Source organism: Perognathus longimembris, chromosome 4 (assembly GCF_023159225.1).
Source record: "Perognathus longimembris pacificus isolate PPM17 chromosome 4, ASM2315922v1, whole genome shotgun sequence".
NCBI lineage: Eukaryota > Metazoa > Chordata > Mammalia > Rodentia > Heteromyidae > Perognathus > Perognathus longimembris.
In genome coordinates, this window is record NC_063164.1 from 67582092 (window position 1) to 67597724 (window position 15633).

A 15633-nucleotide genomic window follows, 5' to 3' on the forward strand; every position below is an offset into this window, starting at 1 on the left:
CAGCATGCCTAAATCAGTATGTGAAATTTGTGAGAGTATTTGGTCAAAGAGAAGAAATTGAGAAATCTACAAAAGTCTGAGGATGTATATCAGATATAGACTGCTTGCCTAGCTTGCAGAAGTACATGGATTCATCAAAAGAAAGAAAGAGGAGAGAATGAGAGAGAAAGGAAGGAAGGAAAAGGAGAGGAAGATAAAGATGGAGAACGGAAGCAAGGAAGGAAACAGGAAAGGAACCTGGGCCAAATCCATGGCCTTTATTCCTTGTTGACCTCATTATGTACCATAAAGTGATGCTTCATGAGGTAGAACAGGAAGAAGAGAATTGCCCTCTATGAGAGCAGATCAGAATCTCAGCCCTTGCTTTGTAGAAAGCTTTCAGGTTCAGATCAAGACTTGGTTGTCATATGAAACATATTTCTACCTAGATTCTACATCTACTACATTCTTCAATAGCAGCAGCAGCATCTACAAAGTGTCATAAAAGATAAATAGAAGATTTCTCTTCTGTGCATCGGAAATGAGAAAATTGTAGGCACAGTCAGTAGAGAGGAAAGAAAACCAATGATGAAAACCATGTCAGAAGCTGTTACTGGTAAATGTCACATTTCATATGTCTTGATGTCATAGCTCAAACAGAAGATAATCACTTTCTACAAAGCCATCTGAAAAAAATGTATACTGTGTTATAACTTCACAAATGCAGACTAATAGTGCATAAAGATTAGTCCAATTAGTCTGCCATTTAGCAGAAAAGTATGTTTACAATATATCCAATTTGAAAAAAATACGAAATATAAAAAGTTATTCTTGAGTTTGCCAGATTAAAAATTCAGTTTCCTTCTAACAAAGTTCAATTATAAAATAAGTCTCAGACAGAAGAAACAATAGGAAAACTGTTTCAAAGAAATTTAGAATCAAGTTCAATGTTAGTGAGCCATCTCCTTTTCTCCCTCTAAATTTTTATTGTGGTAGAATATATTTAAAATTTTGCCATTTTCACCATATTAAGTACAGAGTTCAGTGGCATTAAGTATACTCATATTGTGGTGAAACCATTTTTTGCCACATCTCTAGAATTCAGCATCCTGTACATTTGTAATTCATGTAGGTAGGAAGTGGAATTTCATTGAGATATGGACTTGCATTTCACTGATTAATGACCTTGAGCATCTTTTCACATGTTTACTGGCCACTCATGTATGTTTTCTGTTGAATTTTAGGAGTTCTGTGCATATTTGTGGAATATTAGAGGTTCTCAAGAAATTCACCCCATCATTCTAAGGGATGTCTTTTCATTCCTCACTTTTTTGCTCTGTTGATTGTTTCCTTTAAGGCAGAAGTTTTGTTTTCATGTAGTACAGTCTCTCTTTTTAATTTACTGCTGATGTCTTTGTGTTCTTTCCAACAAAAACCATCTCTGTAAACACAAAATTTTAGAACCTCATAGAATCATGATAATTGAGTTGTAGGAGAAATTTATTTATTTTTTTGCTTGCCAAGCTCATTAAAATATCCAGATGTGTAACTCGTCCTTGAATTCAATGTAGAAATGGTATTGAAGTTATCCATTATATTATTCAACATTAACTGGTGGTTTTGTTTTGTTCTGTTTTGTGTTTTTAGTTCCCAATATGTCAGAGTTATTGCCAAATTTATCACACATATAAGACACTTAACTGTTTGCAGCTGGTGAGGACAATGTGAAATTACACTTCCTTTTGCACAAAATATATGTGCTCTGAAATTTGAAAAAAATGTAACCTCTGTAAAATAGTGTACTTGAAACACAAGTTGCAATACTTTTTACCTCACCAATGTGCTTAGTCCAGTGTTACACAAAGTTAAATGGCAACAAAACACCACATAAACTATAAAAATCCCCAAATTTGTATCTTTCTGTTAAATATAGAATTTCATGTGCAATGTGTCCGTGCCATTCCCAACAAATCAATGGGAAAATGATCTTTTACATATCAAAGTTATAAACTAAAATAAGAACTTGTTAGTTCTTTTCATAATTACTTGTTACAAGGTGCAAATTAATCTGTATACAATGGAGAAATAAGTAAAATTAAAATTATAATGGACTCTACAGTACCTTATAAAAGTTTTACTTAATTTTATTCTGAAATTTATATCATAAAGTACTTAAGTATATATGTGTGTACAGAATGGCTATTATTGCTATTATTTCTATCTACCAATGATTTTGAAGCATCTAATTTAGATTATCCCTTTACCTCATACCTCTAGCTCCTAACAGTGTTGAATGAAGACTATTCATTCACCTTTGCTCTGGTACTTCATTTGCTATATAGCTCCATACCCCAGGCAATGATTATTTTAAGCAATGAGTTAAAGGTAATATCTACTGCAATCTGAAATTTTCCACATCTCTTCATAGATAAGTATAAATACAGCTAATAACAACTGCATACTTATGGAGAAGCAATGTATATGCTAAGTGGTGTGCATGGGTTGTCTCAATACCTCTTCCTGAGTATCTTATAAGGTTTCTCTTTTTATTACTTCAATTTTTTCTAATGGAGGTTTTCTTCTATTACCTCCACTTTACAGTGAAACTGGGGATCATAAAGGTTAAATAACCTACCTAAAGTCACAGAGCTGGCACTTGTCTAAAGTGTCCAACCCAGAATTTTTGGCTTTGTGGTACTGTGCATCAGTATTATAAGAAATCAGCTCTCAGCTCTTCAGAAGTGAAAAAAAGCACAAAAACCAGTCATATAAAAGAAAAAAAATATGCTGCACTAAAAATTCCTAAATAATAGCTAACTGAAATTATAAAAACTGATTAAAGTATATCACTTACTCCTAACATTTTGTTTGCTTTGGGGGATTTATGTTTTAATTTTTGGGGTTATATAGACAATACCAGTTATGGGAGTGTGATATTTTTATGCTTTAATAAATATTTAGCTATCACAGTTTATTCTTGTGGCAATTTCTGTTACCTGGTTACCAGCAAGGCAGAGAAAAACAACTATACAAGAATTATCACAGTCATACCAAAAATAAGGAGCATTGCTTTTCTCTTCTGTCTTAGATAATGATTTATAAGACAGAGCAAATTTAATTCTATCCTAAACCTAATAACTAAGCTAATATATACATGATACATACATATATATTCATATATATATATATGTATATATATGCTTTCTTCAGTCTGTCCTTCTGAAAACAGAACCGGTGAACACATTGTAGTTTAAGCAAGAAAAATGACCAAAGCACTCTGCTACTCAAAGCACAAACCTCTTTGTGATAAGCATGCTCAAAAGATAAGGAATGAATAAGGCAAAGTCAAGATAAGAAATGTATAAATTGGACATCTGTTGTTTTGGCTGTCTAAAGCTCCTCACACCTTTTCCTACAACAGAAGCCTTTTTACCTGAGGAACTGGATCTTTATCACTCAGGTAAAGTTTAACTGAACACATTCCATACCAGTATACGCATGACCTCTGAACAAAGTTCTTTAGTTTCAAGCAATAGGGGACAATATTCAAAATATCCCATCATACTTGTCAGGGAATTTTACTACTAAACACAAAGAAGAGTCTGATGTCAGTCCTTTGAATAGTGATCTATGAAGATATACACTTGTGGCTAGACACAACTATATTTCCCCTTGCTTACAAAGTTTCTGTCTGAAAATAATGTTAATACACAAGAGAGATAAAGTTGAGTGATCGTTTGTACCACCCAGAAACAGTCAACTACTTGTCCTTAATAGGTAGTCAGCCAGTAGTCTTCCTTTTGCCTAAGTTAAATTGATTTGAGTTTTCATTACAAGCAAAAAAAGAAAAGAAAAAAGAAACCTGACAGAATTTCCTCCACCAGGGTAACCTAATTTCTTCTTGACTATATTACACTATTCAGAAATTCGGTTTTTTGAGATATAAAGATAAATATCAACTGATACAGTCATATTTCCTTTTATTTATCTTTCAATTATTTCAGGTACCAAGAAAATAGCATTATGAATAGACACACATAGGCTACGTCTATGCACACTTCAAGAATCAATATTAAAGAATAATTTTGCCAAGGGAGAGAGAGAACAGAGAGAGATGTAGGCTCAGGAAAGCCTGTTTATAAAATGGTAGCAATGTGTGACCCTTAAATAGTATCAAGAATGTTTCCGTAAAGAAAGGGAAGCCTCAGTCGGACACCAATGGCTCACGCCTTTAATCCTAGCTACTCAGGAGGCTGAGATCTGAGTGTTGTGGTTTGAGGCCAGTTCTTGCAGGAAACTCCCAAAGACTCTTACATCCAATAAACTAGTCAAATATCCAGAAGAGACACTATGTTTCAAGTGATAGAGCACTTGCCTTGAGCAAAAGTTCAGGGATAGTGCCCAAGCCCAGAGTTCAAGCCCCAAGAAAGGCAAAAGAGAAAAAATTATGAAGCAATGACCACAGGACAGTTCCAAGGGTTAGAATCCAGAATACAAGCAAAGAGCTTGCTCTTTGATGGAGGAAAAATTATGTCCATTCTACAAAGGAAGACAAGTACAATGGAAAAATATTTACAAGAAAGCTAGTTGGAAAGTAAAATCCTATCAGGTGAGCAGAAATCAGCTTTGGGGTATGTGTGGAAAGATGGCAGAGGCATAAAGCAGTGAAATCATTTTTATGAAATCTATTAGGAACTGGCACTGCCTTTTTTGGCTGGCAAAGAAAGTCATTGCTTTAATTACTATTGGGGCTTTCAGAGTGTTAAACTAGTCCAGCACACAACTATGCCAGAACTTATTGTTTCAGGGATCAAGGGTAAAGCCATGCTAATAAAGGACATCTGTGTTATATGAGTATGTCCTCTAAGCTTCTTGGAAGCTTGTCTTAGTTGGGTATACTTATTTCTTAAGAAAATAGTGAGAAAGTCAGACACAATAACCTACTCAGACACAAACTGACCTAGAACTGGGTCTGGGATACACCCATGGGATAGCCTCTATCGCCTGTGTCAAAAGCAGCTGTGCAAACTGAATCAATATCCAACCAAAGCCAGAAACCTCATCTTTCTAAGGCAAGGAGAGGAAAGAAATAGATGTCTTACCATGGGAAGGGAAGTTTTCTGGAGCAGTATATAAACCTGATAGAATTTGAAAGAAAGATCTCTAAAAAGTAGGGGGAAAAAGAGAACCACAGAGAGAGAGAGAGAGAGAGAGAAGAGTGAGGAGAAAGAAAGAGAGATTGAGAGAGAGAGAGAGGGTGCCAGAGCCCATCCACTTGAGGTAGTTCTTTGTAGCATGTGAGGGTCTTTTCTTTGGTGATTCAGAAAGGTCACTAAGTTGGTTAAAATGATTTCAGAGTCTGGAGCACACACAGTCTTTCTGAAGTCTTTCCAAGGCATCTACAATCCCGAGAACACAGGAGGAGGAAGAGATAGAGGTATTTAATGGAGTGACAAGCATAGATTATTAAAAATTCCTTTTTGGGGGCTGGGGATATGGCCTATTGGCAAGAGAGCTTGCCTCTTATACATGAAGCCCTGGGTTCGATTCCCCAGCACCACATATACAGAAAATGGTCAGAAGTGGCGCTGTGACTCAAGTGGCAGAGTGCTAGCCTTGAGCAAAAGGAAGCCAGGGACAGTGCTCAGGCCCTGAGTCATGGCAAAAAAAAAAAAAAAAGTTCCTTTTTTTATTATTATTACAATATTGCTTCCTGGGGAAAGACCGCCACAGGCACCAAGACCAAAGAGATCAAGACCAACTTTGCCATAACTGGGCCAGAAAACCATGAGGCAAGATCGTCAGAAAGAATCTTTGTCATTTTAGTAACAAATGGGAGATAGAAAAACCAGATTATTGAGAATTAAGAGCCTATTAAAATAGTGCTGTGTCTGAGCCTTTGCCACTTGTCAGCTCTATGAGTCATTACTGTCTTCTTATCCTCTTAGAATCAACGTTTCCTTGGTGGAAAAATTGGGATAGTTAGCATCATTGACACAAGGTTATGGAAAGAATAAATGAGATTGTGTATGTAAACTTCTTTATATGTATTAGACTCTCAAAAGAAAAATTGGTTTCTTCTCTGTCTTCATGATATATAAGCTTTACTAAGCTTTTATTTTTAGAGCAATATTCAGCTGAGAGTTTTCTCCTGGATAAAGTGTTAGTATTATAAATGTCACCTCCTAAATCCTTTCAGGTATTATGAGCACTGGCAATTCTTTGGGGCATATATAATTCCTGAGTCAGTGGAACTAATTATCTAACTATATCCAGATTATGTTTTCATTCAAGTCAATCTGAGTCCCTGAAAACAGACTCTCAAACTGCTTTCACTTAAATGGATTTCTAACTAGAAGACAGTGTTTCCAATTTTAAAAAATGCTCCTAAATATTCCTATCTACACGTTAACTTCATACTTTTACTATGTTATTGATAAATTCATTATGAGAATGTAATTTTTTGTGCCTGTACTTGGGCTAGAAGTCAGTGGTTTGAGTTTTTGCATGTTTTCTGCTCAAGGCTAATATGTTCTACCCACTTGAGCCACAGCTCCACTTCCAGCTTTTTGCTGGAATTAGAGATAAGAATCATACAGATTTTCCTGCTTGGTCTGGCTTTGAACCAGGATCCTCAGATTTCAGCATCCTGAGTACTTATTATTACAAGCATGAGCCACCAACACCCAGAAAAAAAAAGTTTTATTCGATAAAACTATGATTTTAGAATTTTTTAAATTTTTTCTAGTATTGTTTTATATACATATATTTTGTTTTCTGAGTAATTTCAAATTCCACCTCATTGCACCAAGTTGTAATTTCTCAGTGTTCATTAGAACCACGTTGGGCACACTGAACCCATTCCAGTTCTGACCCTTCAGCTCAGAGTACCCAAGTCTTTCAGTCTCAGGTGGAACCAAGGAGTATATGTTCTTCCCCAAAGTTCCAGGTGATACTAAAGCAACTAAAGGATGCTTCATATTGAGGAATACTTGGAGCTTATAAAAGTACTCAGTCTATTTGAAAAAAAAATTATTCATGTGGAAAACCTAAGACATTTTTTTATTTTTATTTTTTGTATGCCAACCCTACTTGTGTCTTTAAAAACAGAGGGGGGAAAAAATCTTCCAGTTGAATTTTCTTCACTTTGAGCATTGCACTTCATGAATGCCTCTGGTAAGTGAGTTTGAAATATTTGCTGTGTAGTGTTTTTATGATAAAGGTCCACTTGATTCATATATTGGTTTTGTTAGAGGCTTTCACCACTACATAAAGTAATGCTTAGCAGTACAATAACAATGCTTTTGTGTTTTCCTTTGTCTATGAAAATAATTACTTTGAAGCTTGAGAATTACTAACATCTATCAGTGCCATCAATATAAAGAGAAAGCTCTGGAAGTGTTCAGAACTTCCTCCCAAGGGTACTTACTACTAAGTATACCTTATTTAAGCCTTTCATCATTTTCATAAGAAATCATATTTCTTTACACATAGTAAGAGACAAAATTACAAACACAAACTTGTAAGTTGATGTAAAATTTGAGCTAGGGGAAACCTGAAAACACCTAAATGTTGTTCAGAGAATTGCTTTTAAGTTGCACTGAAAAGACGTAGTAGTAGATAAATTTAATGTTTTCCAAGGTGGGCTGTGAGGTCTTAGTCTATTTTGAGAGGAAGAAGAGTTTGGTAAGCATACCAGAAAAGTCTTTGTGTGAACAGGTTGAACCACCCACTAACATAAGAAGAATTAGGAAGTAAAGAAATCTCATCACACCTTTTTTACATCTAGGAAAGACAGTAGAATAAAACAGGTTTCATTTCCTTAGAGAAAACACTCAAGTGAAACTAAGTTAGTTCTAAATTCTAAGTGAATTTCACAGTCTCATAGATAGGTTTGAGAACACAAACATCCATCTGCCTTCAATCATGGCTCACTATAGAGTCACCTAACATTAGTAAACAAACTATCACAGTTTGAATACCTGAAAATGGAGAACTTTTATGTTTCTTATTCACCCGATTGATACCAAAGCACAAACTGAACATATTTCACTCTTTCTTAAAGCCAATTCAAAACTATGGGTTAAAATCCTGTGAAATATAAAATATACCACTGAAAAAACTTCCCAAATGTGTCTAAAGATTTTAATGAATTACTGAATCATCTTAGATACATAAACATCAGATATATTCCAGTGAGGTAGACACAATGAAAAATTGTGAAATTTAACTTCCCTTATGTATCCCTTCTCATCTCTGTCTACCTCGTTCATCCCTACCCATAATTTATAGAACAGAAAATATTTATTTAATTAAATTTTATTGACAAGGTGATGTACAGAGGGGATACAGTTACATAATAAAGTAGTGAGTACATTTTTTGTCTTATTTGTTACACCCTCCTTTATTTTTCTTTCCCTTCCCTAGTTCAGATAAGCATATATATATTTCAGTTTGCCAAAATCATATACAGTGATTACAGGGGATATGCCAAAGGAAATTCACCTAGTACATTAAATATAATGACAACAATAAAATTCTTCTGTTTCCATCTCTTGGAGTTCATTTTGCTTAGCCTCATCTTATATAATCATATGTACATAGCTGTTGAGCTATTATGATGCTGTGATTAGTCTATCCTAGACCTTTTTATGTTTATTTAGTAATTTTTTGGTTTTAGAGACATACTGTAAAGTTGCTGACCAAAACATGTGGAAATACCATTTGAAAAGAAGTTTGTCATTTTACACACATGATCTCTACTGTTCTCTGCCTCCCACCCCCAACAACTACATATCAGGGAGACCATGTACCTTTGTTTTTGTAGAACAGAAAATATTTATTGAAATTTAAAACATTCAACTTAAGTTTCCTTAAATACTTGCTTCATTTCCCAGCCTATAAACATTTAAAGTACTTGGCTAATAAATGACAAACCAATGAAACCCACACATACGTGACCTATAGATGCTATTGGCATATATTTGTAGGGAATCAGAAATTACATGCATATTGTTAGAATTTAAGAAAGGATTTAAACTACTTGGAGCTCTCTTCAACACCTCGTTCAAGTGGAAGAGAATAGCAGGTAAGAATGGGTGATAAAAATAAAACTGATGGTCCCTAACAAAATGATATTTTTAAAATTCTTGGATTCTATGTAAATGTACTCAACTTTTCTTATTTTTACTGTCAACACTCAATCCAAAAGTAGTAACTAAAATACTTCTAGATATAAGGTACATCAGAAAATTAACACTCCTGTATGAACTAGGTTTGTGTCGGATTATTTTATCCAACTATAGGGTAATTTAAGGTTTCTGAGCACATTTAAGGTAGTCTAGGTCCTGAGAAACATTATTTTTAAAGATGATGAAAGTGTATTGAATTTAAAATTTGGTATTATCACATACTTTCACCATAAATAATTTTAAAGATCTTTCCAAAAATTTGAAGTGATATTGTAAACTCATCCAAGGATTTCTTTATTTTATAGCTCAAGGTCACATATATGATAGAATAAATTGGTGGTGAGTCTAACATTCAATAGCATAACTTTATTAAGCATATGATCTTTAACAACTTTTATTATTTAGCCCATGTATAAACATGCCATCATTTCCACTGAATACAAAAAAAATACCTCTTTACTTGTAAAATCATTAAATCCATGGTTTATAGATAGTTAATGAGAATAATGATAGTCCATAGGCTTTTATAAGTCTGATGTTTAAGCTTCACTGATTGTATTTTCCTTGGAAACATAAAGGTTTATATTAAACCTTGTCACATTTTAATCTACATTTAATTAATATAGATCAGTCTTCAAAAGGCTACTGATGAGAAACAAAATCACACAGCATATGAAAACAAGAGCCACAGAAAATATTATAACCCATCTCTCTTGGTCTGGATAGTAAAGCTAATTAATATTCCTAAGCAATTCCAAAAATATAAAATTAGTGACACTGTAAAACCATCACCTTGCTAAAAACTAGCAGTCATAGGTTGCATGAAAGCTTTTGTTTGCTTTTGTCACATGTTTGCCTAGCAAGGCTCTTGGGAATCTACATTGCTGTGAGCATCTCATGAGAACTACAGCCTCCAGTAATATGGAGAACAACTGCTCATCTCCTGACAAATCATTACAGCCTGTGCTTTTCTGAAGCAACACACACACACACACACACACACACACACAAACACACCAGTCGTCTTGGTCATCTTACCTTCCCAAGAAACGCCTCTGTGCACAGATCCTGCAGACTAAGTTGACCACAGCTTCTATTTCTGCAGGGAAAGCCATGTTCTGTACCCTGTGGCTCATAAACCCTATTTCTCATGCAATACAACAGATTGGAAAATGGATGGGTACCCAAGGTGAGATCATCTTTCAGATGCCAGGAGGTCTGTGCATTGGATTTTCCTGACAGCTAGTTTCATCCATGTCTCAATATTGGAACTAAGAGTTCACATAAGGGCAGAGAATCAGCAGTGTGAGCTGAAAACAAAAGAATATACGCCCAGAAGCCAAGAAGGGAAGCAGAGGACATGACAGACCACATCAAGTTATGAAAAAGGAGTAGCGGCTAGGCCCAGAGATGTAAAGGGGAAGAAACATAAACAAAAAGAACCAAGTTTTAGTTATAAGAGCAGTAACAACTTGGGAGAGGCTGAGTGCTAGTCACTGTGTTATACTCCCACTCCTGAAACAGGAGTTTGAACCCAGGTATCATGTTTGCTTAGCTTGCTTGCTCATGGCTGGCACTCTACTACTTAAGTTGTGACTCCAGTCCAGATTTTTGCTGGACATTTTGGGTTTTTTTTGTTGTGGTTGTTGTTGTTTTATTTATTGTCAAAGTGATGTACAGAGAGGTTACAGTTTCATACGTTAGGACTTGGGTATATTTCTTGTACTGTTTGTTACCACCTCCCTCATTCCTCTCTCCTCCCCCTTCCCCTCTCCCCCCATGAGTTCAATTTGTTTACACGAAATGATTTTGCAAGTATTGCTTTTGGAGTCATTTGTCTTTTTATCCTGTGTCTCTCGATTTTGTTATTCCCTTTCACTTTCCTAGTTCTAATACCAGTATATACAGTAGCCAGTGTACTCAGATGAGATACAGTGATAATGCAGGTACAACCACAGAAGGGGATACAAGAGGATCATCAACAATAGAAGCTACGGCTTCTCATGGCATGTTGAAAGTGAACATATAGTCCAGCAAACTTTTCTGCCAAGGGTAGTTTTGAACCTCCATCCTTGGAGTCTTGAGTAGAAAGAATGACAAACATCAGCCACTGGCACATCACCTCAGATGCTATTCAGTCCTCACAGAATATTTTCCGAATGTCACATGTGTGCCACTCCTGAGCTTAATACAGAAGGAAAAGTAAGGACGGAAAAGTATCACAGGATGTTTTAAAGTGTAGCTATACTCATAGAAAAAAAAAGGGTAAAGGCAATTGAAAAAGAACTTCCTCAAAATCAGTACTTAATTCCTCAAGGAAGTTAGCTCAATCCAGAGCCACATATTTTTTAGATTTTTTAGATTTTTAGAATAAAGGAAAACTGTCGTGAGAGCCTACACAAGGAGCTTCAGCTCTGAATGAGCCACTGTCTGAGAAACATGTGACATTTGATTTGAGGTTTTGTTTGTAAAGCTTTATGCTGAGCATGTTCTATTTATGTAGAATTCTCAATCCTTCCTAGGATTTCATAGACTTTAAGGTCATTCACAAAGTTATCAATTGATTCTAGATGGCAAATGAAATTCTACACAAATTTGTGTGTTTGTGTGTGTGTGTGTGTGAGAGAGAGAGAGACAGACAGAGAGAGATAGAGATAGAGAGAGAAAGAGAGAGAGAGAGAGAGAGAGAGAGATGTGTGGGGCTTGAACTCAGGACTAGGGTGCTATCCCTGAGCATTTTCACTCACGGCTAGAACTCTACCACTTTGAACCACAGCATCACTTCTCAAAATATTTTCAATCTCCACCTTTTAAAAAATAGCTTTGTGGGCTGGAATGTGGCTTAGTGGTAGAGTGCTTGCCTAGCATGCATGAAGCCCTGGGTTCAATTCCTCAGTACCACATAAAAAAATAGATTTGCAAATAATTTTCACAACATCCTCCTAAGCAAGAAATATGACTTGTAACTATAAAGTGATAGTAAAAACAGCAATGAATACAATCATTAAAAGTAGGTGTTTCCTTGCCAGTCAAACACACACACACACACACATACACACACACACACACACACATTTCATATTCATTCTGTTTTGAGAGAGGATTTCACTATGTAGTCTGGGCTGGCTTTGAATTCTTAATCTTTCTGTCTCAGCCTCACAAGTGCAGGGATTACAGACTTGAGCCACCACTCCTGTTCTCCTTATGGCCTTGTCATTCATTCTCTTTCCTTCACTAACCATAAAGATAAACTTCTACTTAAGTATTTCATTTTTGCCAAAATATAAAAAACAAGCAAAGAAAAACCATAATAGCAATATTACTGCATTTGGATGTTTTCACACTCTCCAAAATTCATGTTGAATCTTTATCCTACAATATTAAGAGGTGAGCCTTTGGGAAATTTATTAAGTAATCCCCAAGAGTGGTTGAGAACCACTACAGAAAATCTTAAGGGAACAAGTGAGGCCTTTCTGGACCTTTCAGCTAGTCACCATTTGAGAACATAGCAAAAGGACCCCCAGCAGGCAGGGATTTCTTGCCCTCCAGATCTGTAAGGAATAAAATTCTATTCTTTAAAATTACTTAATCTAAGATATTTTATGATAAGATCATGAATGGATTAAGAAAAGTTTTCAAATTATTTACTATCAGTAGCAATTATGAATTATTTAATTTCTAAGCAAATGAATGGTCACTTTTAAACTTTAATATGACCCAGGTGCATAGCTGGTATTCACTAAGCTGTGTAACTCCGTGTTCCTATTTTAAATTCCTAATACTCAACATGGCTGTGTTTAGAGAAGATCTATAAAGAGGTATTTATAGTTTAATGAGGTCATGAGATAGAATCCTGATACAATACAATTAATATTCTTACAAAAAGAGACACTAATCAAGGCACAGTGGCTCACACTTGTAATCCTAGATACTCAGGAGGCTGGGATCTGAAAGTTGAGACTAAGAGCAATAATGGGCAAATAAAAGTATATGAGATATTAATCAAAAAATAAAACCAACAACAGCCCTAAAGATACTATAAATCTTTCTGCCCCTTTCCCTCTTCTTCAGTCTCCTCTCTCCGTTCACGCTTTAGCATGCTTAAAATAGGAGATCATTTGAGTGGCAAGTGAGATGGCGGCTGACTAGAAGTCAGGAAACCCTCTCCAGAGCCCTACCATGCTACCATGCTGACACACCAGCACTGGATTTCCAATCTCCAAAACTGAGAGAGTCAATGCAGGCATATGCAACACAAGTGTTAGGTCAACAGCAGAGAGCATCTACCGGGGCAGTCCTATGTGATTACAATGGAACTGAAAAATCCCTGTTTCCTACTGATACCTTAACCGTCATACTATCATAGGCATTGTAGCATTGTAGCCCAATGCACCACTCACATATATGCAGCAATGCAGCTGTAAGCAGGCCAACTGAACTGCCAGTTTTTATAAGTACAACTAAGTTCAGTATGTGATAATAATGAAAATAAACAACTAGTAATGGCTTACGTACTCATTATTATATTTTTACTATAACTCTAGTGTACTTCTACTTATTTAAATAAAATGCTTACCATAGAGAGCATGCTGTGTTAAACCAGAAGCAGCTTTCCACATTCCTGTTAACTGTGTCTCTGATTATCATATTGAGTCATTGCCCAATAAAGCCATCTCAAACAGCTACCATCAAAAAAACAAAAATCAACAAATGCTGATGAGGATACCAAGGAAAGCAGATTTGTAAGTGGTGCTAGTGGGAATGTAATGGCCATTATGGCCATTATGGATAATAGTTTGGAAGATAAAAACAAAAACCAAAAACAACTCAGTCCTCTAATCTGGCTTCCAAGCCTTTAATACATTAACCTTTATGGGATACTAATCAAAACCATAATAGCAATAGGTAAAGCAATAGGTAATAGCAATAGGTAAAGAAATGTTGTAAATATACTCAAAGGAGTATTATTTGATCATAAAGATCTGATCTAGGGAAGGAAAAGAAAAACAAGGGTGTAAGATATCACTATATATACTCACTGCTCTATTCTGTAACTGTACCCCTTTTGCACAACACCTTGTCAACAAAATTTAATTCATAAAAGAAAAAAATTAAAAAAGAAAGATGCAATCATGTCATTTGCATAAACATGCATGGAACTGGTGAGATCGTTGTGTTACATGAAAAACTTTGCTCAAGATGTAAAGTATTGGCTTTTCTTCATATATGGATTCTAGAAAACATGGAAGTTGGGGGAGGGGGGAGGAGGGAATGAGGGAGGAGGTAACAAACAGTACAAGAAATGTATCCAGTGCCTAACGTATGAAACTGTAACCTCACTGTACATCAGTTTGATAATAAAAATTTGGGAAAAAAAAAGAAAGAAAAAAAACATGGAAGTAGAAGGGATACAGAGAAAAAGCAGAGGAATTGGAAAGAGATGAGAGGAGAAGCGAAAGTAATGGGATAGGTATGATCTAAGTATATTTATCTTTCTGTAAAAAAAAATCGCAAAGTAGCACAATGAAGCTGATTGTTCTTTATAATCAATGTACACTAAACATGCACTTAGTTCTTTCAAAAAATAAAAGCATAATACCATGCTTCGGGGGAAAAAGTCTTCCTGAGCATGATAAAGTGCATAAGAGATTACACATCCTAAAGAGAAATTTAGATATATGCCTTTTAAATTCTGGGAAAATGCAAGGCATTCATCATCATGGCTGCTATTCAGCATAACTTCAGCATAGTTATGCCAAACTTCACATGAATTACATTTGCACAGTCTTTCCAAGTCTTTGGTTTTTTGTTTTGCTTTGTTTTGTTTGTTTCATTTGGCAATATTGGGGTTTGAACTGAGGACCTCATGCCTGTAAGGCAAGCATTCTGCTGCCTGAACCAGGCCCCAGTCCTCTTTGCTGTAATTTGCATCTTACAGCGACTCATGTTTTTGCTCAGTTAGACTTCAGAGGACAGTCCTCCAACCTCTGCCTCCTAAGAAGCTTAGATGGATGTGCACCACCACATTTGATCCTCCAAGTCTTTCTGAAGTAATTTTTATAAGCATAAAACCTCACACTTTTCTCATAAATAGGGCTATAAAAACTGTCTTTATTTCTCAGTACATAAGGAGTCTGATTAGATTTTGCAGAAGAGAAACAGACACCACACCACTGCCATCAGTGATTCTCCAGGCCGTCATTTTACACAGATAATAAAAATTCATAGGTAAGATAACTTACCTAAGCATGTCATTTCAAATAACATATCACAGATTCAAATTACACGATAAACATGTATTTGTAAAATTATCAAACACATTTTGAAAAAATAAACTAATCAACTTACAATGAAATACTATGCATTCCAATATGGAAATGCCTAGACAAAACTAGAGCAGAAGATGTAATAAACTGCAGTGATACTTACTTCTTCTATTTAGAATCACAACAACCAAGATGTC